Source organism: Trichechus manatus, unplaced genomic scaffold, assembly GCF_000243295.1.
Source record: "Trichechus manatus latirostris isolate Lorelei unplaced genomic scaffold, TriManLat1.0 scaffold00047, whole genome shotgun sequence".
In the NCBI taxonomy this organism is placed as follows: Eukaryota; Metazoa; Chordata; class Mammalia; order Sirenia; family Trichechidae; genus Trichechus; species Trichechus manatus.
The window spans coordinates 6,951,689-6,959,485 of record NW_004443983.1 but is presented as its reverse complement, the minus strand read 5'-3'; the positions used below and the strand labels follow the sequence as shown (position 1 = coordinate 6,959,485).

General features: G+C 41.3%; 1 pseudogene; it reads right to left on the bottom strand.

The window, feature by feature from the left end:
* Positions 1-1,684, bottom strand: part of LOC101348597 (nucleoside diphosphate-linked moiety X motif 19-like) — a 2,418-nt pseudogene extending 734 nt beyond the window's left edge.
* Between the last annotated feature and the right edge of the window lie 6,113 nt (positions 1,685-7,797).

Below are 7,797 nucleotides of genomic sequence, written 5' to 3'. Positions count from 1 at the left end.
CCGCGGGCTCCCAGCAGCAGCACGCCCACCTCCTCGAAGGCCTCGCGGATCGCACCTCTATTTCAAATGTTTTATCCTATGAACATGCATCTGAAACATTATTCTAGTAACTAGAGTATTTATTGATAAATACTGAAGGTTCAGAAAGAAAGAGAAGAAAACATAGAATACAACATCTGTTGAACAAGGTAGTTCCCTTGGGGTTCCTTAGAGGTTACCGGGAGCCATCTTTCTGGATATCAAAAGTCTTAATGGACGGCTTACTCACTACTCCACAAAGATGATGAAATAATAACCAGCATATTAGACAAGTGTCTTAGTTATCTAGTGCTGCTATAACAGAAATATGACAAGTGGATGACTTTAACAAAGAGAAATTTATTCTCTCACAGTGTAGGAGGCTAGAAGTCCAAATTCAGGGTGCTAGCTCCAGGGGAAGGCTTTCTGTCTCTGTCAGCTCTGGGGGAAGGTCCTTGTCATCAATCTTCCCTGGCTGAGGAGCTTCTCAGCGCAGGGGCCCTGTGTCCAAAGGACGTGTGCTGCTCCTGGCACTACGTTTAGTGGTAGGAGGTCTCCATGTCTCTCTGATGGCTTCTCTCTTTTATATCTCAAAAGAGATTGGCTTAAGACACAACCTAGTCTTGTAGACTGAGTCCTGCCTCATTAACATAACTGCCTCTAATCCTGCCTCCTTAACATCATAGAGGTAGGATTTACAACGCACAGGAAAATCACGTCAGATGATAAAATGGTGGACAATCATACAATACTGGGAATCATGGCCTAGCCACACTGACATATTTTGGGGGGACACAACTCAATCCATGACAACAAGTATACTAACGCTTTTTGTTGTTTAACTGTATATTCCGTTGAATAAATGGAAAAGGAAATAAGAAATGCTTCATAAAATACTTTGCCATTGAGGTGATGGTGGGAAAGGAAAGAAGGGTTTTTTACACGCTCAACTGTTATAATCAAAGAGTTACAGGTTTGAGTCCACCCAAAGGTGCTTTGGAAGAAAAACTGTTGAAAACCCTATGGAGCCCGGTTCTATTCTCACACAAATAGGGTCACCAAGAGTTGGATTGACTCGACCGCAATTGGTAAGTAGTTTAGTGGTGGAAAACTTGGGAACCACCATTTCAGAACCAGTTCTCCTATGGCTTCAAGGGATTCACCAAAGCTAGGCAGGCAGTTACCTAGGCATATTCTAGTTTGATAAAAAGGTGAATTTTTGATCCAAAGAACAAACGAAAGCCCCTCTCATAAATCTTCTCCAAACTCTTCTTAATCAGATTAGCAACTGCCTTCTTTTCAAACCATAAATAGATGTGAAGTGACATTCACAGAGTTGGTTTAATACCATCGCATTTTTAAAAGAAAAATGTAAAAGCATGTATCTTAATGGAGGGTACGCGTATAAACAGAGAACACAACTGATACATATTAAATGGGATAGTAACTCCAGCAGCAGCTTTTCTAACAGTGATGCCTGGGTTCACCTTGCAAGCTTTTATCCTCATGCCTCCCCGAGATCAAACCTCATGCCTCGCTGAGATCAAACCTCATGCCTTTATTGTCTGGATTCAGGAGGATCCTGTGGTGGTGGAGTGGAGTTTACCTCTGTGGGGCATAACTGGCTGGCGGTGGTGTTGGAAGGCTTCATCTCGGTCTCATTCATACCTACCTGTTCTATCCAGTAGAAATTCAACACAAGACTTGGAAGAGGGAGAAAACACAGGTTCTGCCTAAATACATAACCTTACAGGTTGACCATAATCATGGCTCTTAATTCAAGAGCACAAGCTAGTTGAAGCATGGCTTAGTTATCTAGTGCTGCTACAACAGAAATACCAGAAGTGGATGGCTTTAACAAAGAGAAATTTATTTCTTCAGAGTAAAGTAGGTTGAAAGTCCAAATTCAGGGCGTCAGCTCCAGCAGAAGGCTTTCTCTGTCGGCCTTCTCATCAATGTTCCCCCGGATTAGGAGCTTCTCCGTGCAGGGACCCCGGGTCCAAACGACATGCTCTGCTCGTGGCACTGCTTTCTTGGCGGTATAAGGTCCCCCTGTCTCTCTGCTCACTTCTCCCTTTTGTATCTCAAGAGATTGCTTCAGGATACAATCCAATCTTGTAGATTGAGTCCTGCCTCACTAACACAACTGCCACCCATCCTCCCTCATTAACATCATAGAGGCAGAATTTACAACATATAGGAGCAACACACAATACACGGAATCATGGCCCAGCCAAATTGATACACACATTTTTGGGGGGACATAATTCAGTCCATGACAAAGTACAACAAAATTAGAGGTGTGATATTTGAAAACTAGAATGTCTATACGCCAAGTAGGTGATTTAAGAGCTGGCTGTGATACTCAACACACTTGCACACAAAAGAAGTTCCATCCACTGAGATGTCCAAACCATTCCACAGTTTATCTTGGTGTCTGGGTCCAAGAGGTGACACTCCTCTTCACAGAGGGGAATTGGGTGGGAAGCCAAGAAGGAGGACAAATGTTTCTCTTTGTATCTGCCCTCCACTGTGTGGCTTCCTTATTTATTTACAAAATGTATCTGGGAATGCACCAAACATACTCCTATTCTTTTTTTCCAAAATGAGGTCAAACATGTCTGGACTAGAAAATATTAATAGTGAACAGCAAGGGATGTATTGAATTACAAAGTAAACTGTTTTAATTGCCACTTTCAAGATATTCTGTGCTCAGGCTGTTTGCATTCATCAACTTAGAATGGATACCTTGCAAAATACTGAGATTTGCTCAGAATGTCCCACCTATCATAAACAGGTAAAAATTTATTGCTCTGTCTTTAGGAAGATGGAATACACCCTCCCAGGGTAAGACAGGCACTTGGAGTGCTGTTTTCCGAGTTTTCTCCTTGTGACCGAAGATTGTATTTATGAGATGCTTCTCTCTTTTAATTTTCCTTTTATAAGGAAAAATTATCCTTACTGTATTTCCTTTTAAGGAAAAAAATTATCTTTTATTAAATGAACAGTTATACTAGAAGATACCGTTTATTAAGCACCTATTCTATTCCAGGACCAGTAAGTAAGAAGCCCTTTACTTTTCAACTTTGACAACAACCCTTGAGTTAGTTAGGTATTACTATCCCCATCTGAAGGATAAGTCAAAGGCTCAGATAAGTTGAATAACATGACCCAAGTCACAAGAGTAGGAAGTTGCAGAGTCAAAATTTGAATTCACATCTGACTCCAAAATCTATGCCCTTAACCACAACTTGACATGCCTGCCAAGAAGCAGACTGGCAGGCCTGAGGTTAACCTGATTGTGGGGCCTGGACCACAGACACCCTCAGGCCAGGGGCATCCTTTCCTGCCCATTCAGGCCCAGCTTATGAGTGTGCACTGCCACATTTCTCTTTGCCCCCTCCTCACTCCTTGGTTACCCTGACTTCACTAGCCTCTGGTCCACCTTCTCGGTGAGCTGATTGCAATCTCCCTGCTTCTGACCTCGGTTTCTATTTTGTGGTCTGCTTTATCGCAGATCCTCACATCTGATCTGAGCCCAATTAACCCTTCCACAGTAGTTTTGCCTGTCAGTCTGGAACTCCATCCCATGAACTGGATGCCTGAAATAATCAGCATGCAGGAGATAAAACAGTTTTCATACTAAGGATTTGTGAGTGTGTGTTGACGTGTGTATGCTAGAGATCGAGAACAAGTTGCCTTCAAGTTGATTCTGATTCATGGTGATCTCACATGTATCTGAGTAGGACTGTGCTCCACAGGGTTTTCAATAGCTAATTTTTTGGAAGTAGATCACCAGGCATTTCTTCTGAGGCATCTACACATACGTTATTATTATTATTATTTTAATGCTATTACTAAGATTACCCTCTGTCTAGCCTGGGGTGATTCCAATGAAGAGATTTCTCTGAAACCCTTTGCTTCCTTCAGAGAACTCTTCTTTGCACCATAATTCTGTGAGAGACAGCCCGGTAAGGTCTAAGCCAACTCCACACAACCCACGGTTCTTGCCGTGTTTCCCGGGCCTACGTTGCCACCTACTGGCAAGAAGGAAGCAAGCTCCGAGATCCTTGAGGATACAGGAAAATAACGACAGGAACTGAACAAGACTTCCGCCCTCTGCTAAATATTAGAGTGCTTAGACCTTCCACCGTCCCCATGTGCCTGGAGGACTACAGAAAGGTTGGGAGCAGTCATAGGAAGCTGTCGCCCCTAAACTGCCGTCACTGCCCATGTCCCCTTAATAAGCAGTACCAACAAATGGCCTTTGTGCCCTTCATCAACAGAGAATTTCTTTCAATTAAGAAATTGCATGGAAAGGAAAGTGTCAGAGAGAAAGAACAAATTTATTCCCAGAAAAAGTTCCTAAAAACAGCCAAGGAGGAGTTTTGGGATTCACAGTCATCAGCAAACATCAAGAATCCATGAAGCCGCGGCGGTAGGGCCTGTGAACAAAGCACTCTATACTGCAGCTCACAGCTCTTTCCCAGGAACTTGAACCACATGTGAGCCCCAACTTGAACCAATGCCAGCAATTTGCTAAAACCTGAACCAAACTCTGTTAACATTTTTACTGAGCTTGAAATTGAAAGAATTTCTTAAAAGTAATAACCTTACCAAACTCATAAAATTATAAATTTCTAAAAAATATATTCAGCATATCAAAAACCTATCACTCAAATTTGATTTCAATGACTTATTTCCTCACCCACACACCCACAAGGTTATAAACATCAGACAGTGAGTTCTTCCCAAAATGACTTTCTTTTGCAAGCTTTCATTTCATACCTCAATTTTCTCTACATTCTGAGAAAAGCTGAGAACAAGGCAGACAGACTGGCCAGTCCCTCCCATTCCCCTTCCCTCTCACTTGTGAGAAATTGAAAAAAATGTCTGACAGGTTTTAAGTAAATTTTAAATTTTGGGTTGTTTCCTGTTAAAAGCACAGGTGAATTTCGAATTAATCATGACAAATTGACCACACTTATTCATTTCCTCTTTCCCTACACTAGACTAAAATGACAATGACAAAATAAAAAGATATTACCAACAAGGACAAAGAAAATGGGAAAGGAGACAACAGCAGACAAGGGATATTAACGCATCTGTGGAAAATTGAGTAGTAAGGAGCCCTGGTGGTGTAGTGGTTAAATGCCCAGCTGGTAACTAAAAGGTCAGTAGTTCGAACCCACCAGCAGCTCTGTGGGAGAAAGATGTGGCAGTCTGCTTCCATAAAGATTAAGTCTTGGAAACCCTACGGGGCAGTCCTACTCAGTCCTATAGGGTCACTATGAGTCAGAATGGACTCAACAGCAGTGGGTTGGGTTTGGTTTGGAAGTGACTTTATGGGAGTCCCTGGGTGTCTCAAATGGCTAATGTGCTTGGCTGCTAACCAAAAGGAGGTTTGAGTCTACCTAGAGGCACCTCAGAAGAAAGGCCTGGTGATCTACTTCTGGAAAATTCATTCACTGAAAACCCTGTAGAGCACAGTTCTACTCAGATACACATGGGGTCACTATGAATCTGAGTAGACTCAATAGCAATTGTTTTTTATTTTGTTTTTTTTTAAGTGACTTTACAGAGCAAGGGTGTTTCCACCTAACTGCCCGCAGAGAGGAATGCTGCTGAGAAGCAGGAGAATTCACTCTGCAGAACCTCTGAGAGCTTGTGCTCCTAGAGCCAAAGGCAGGGTAAGGGGAGGGGCTTGGGAGAAAAGGAACTGGTTGAAAGTCCAGAGAGTAGTTTGGAAGCCACTCTCCCAGATCCTACTCCTACAGAGCCAGGTGACTACCTCCCTCCACTCTACACCTACAGGAGACTTGGGGTTTTTCTCTAGTGAAATCAAACCTAAGAAGCTCAATATTCAGCAACACAAGCACAGCAGAGGGCCCCAATGAGACACTGGGCCCCCCGAAAAAAAATTAGTTAAGTAAAAGTCTTCAGAAAGCATTTAACTCCCCTCTTTCACCCTACATCCAAAATGCTAGCAGCCAGTTTTATATATCACTGTGGACTCAAACAGTGTAAACACTAATTATTCCCTTAACCAAAATAATATCACAATTAATACTGGTTTAATCAAAAAGTGGGAAACAAGTATACGGAGTATTGGGAGGGTTAAGGTGAGGGAGAGACAGGAAGAGAGCTAAAATCCTAAAATACCATTACAGGATCTATAGATACTGTTACATTTATACATTTAAAACAAGTAGTAAAAACTTAATACTTATACATACGGAGATATATATCAAAAGAAACAATTAAAAAGTTAGAAAGTAATTGCCCCTAGGATAAGTCTAGAAGGTGGAAAGAGGAGGAGCAGGGACTGAGCTTTCTAAGACTTTCAGTACTATGTAATTTTTAAGTTATGTGCAGGTGTTACTCTGATAAATTTTTTTTTTTTAAATAACATTTGATAATTAAATCAAGGATTACTGAACAGCCAACCATTACTCTAGCCAGCTATACTGTATGGCGTGGCCAAGTGAGTTTTTTGTTTTTTGTTTTTTTTTTAAGTATATGAATAAACTTGAAGGTCCAAACTAGTTTATCCCGGACATTCATTAATTTCATTCAGCATTTATTGACTAATATAATACCACGGGCACAGAACTGAGGATCAAGAAAAAAATAAAATAAGATTATTGCCCTCAAAAAGTTTAGAGTTGAATGGAGGTGAAAGAGATGTAAATTTAGCAGAATTCTAAGATGTCGTACATGAAAACACCTCAATACAGTAACCACTCAGTAAATGCTTGTTAATGCTAAATAATAACAGGAAGCACAAATAACTGCTGTAATATTGGTGTCAACAAGATTTTGTAGAAACCTAATTCTACCCAAAAGATCAGGGAAGCCTTTCCAGATGAGATGCCTTCTGAACAGAGTTTGAAAGAGAGTTCCAAGCAGAAGCCAAGGTTCTCCCCCGGAGGTCCAGGTGTTCCACATAAACTGCAAACACTGGAACAGATGGGGCCGCTATTTAAAGTTACAAGGGCATTACAAGAAAGTCTTTAAAACAGTCTCCCGCTAATGATTTAATGCTCTCTCTGATGACATGCTACTTTTAAAAGGAAAGCACCTGACAATTTTATGCTTGGCAGAGGAGAGCAGGGCAGGAGCTGAATATGTGTGTGTTTGGGGGTGGGGGGTGTACTGAAGATGTGTTGATTGGTGGCCTAGAATTTTATAATTCTCTTGGTCCTGCCATCCAGAAGAAACTACCCTTCAACTTCACTCAGCTTTCCCTAGCTTAAACAAACCAAAAAACTCCCACCTGAGAAAACTGCCTAGCTTTTCAAACCACCCAGCTGAAGCAAACAAGACACTTCTTAAAAACACCAGGAGCTTAGAGGAGAGAGATACATGGCTTTGCCCTCTTTCTTCTGCTAGTTCATGTATTCACTACAAAAAGGCGAGACTTTGGTTATAACATTGCTCCATGTCCCATGCACGAAGACATGCTTTCTAGCAAAATACTAGATACAATACAATTCTATTAATATCAAACAAATTAAGTGACTGACAGAGTTCCTTACTTAAGGAATTTTACACACATACGGAATTACTCACCTCTAAATCACCTAATAACACTGCCATCTGACTTCCTGTGTCCTTGCCCAAGAAAATCTCACCATTTCAAGTATTCCTGGGAATTTGGGGAATTTAGTTTGGTTCTGCTACAACATTTCCACTGTAATGTTACTTGTACCCTTTCTAGCTCCTCATGAAACTATGAGCCCCTTTTAAGAAGGGACTATGTTTTATTCATTGTTAAAA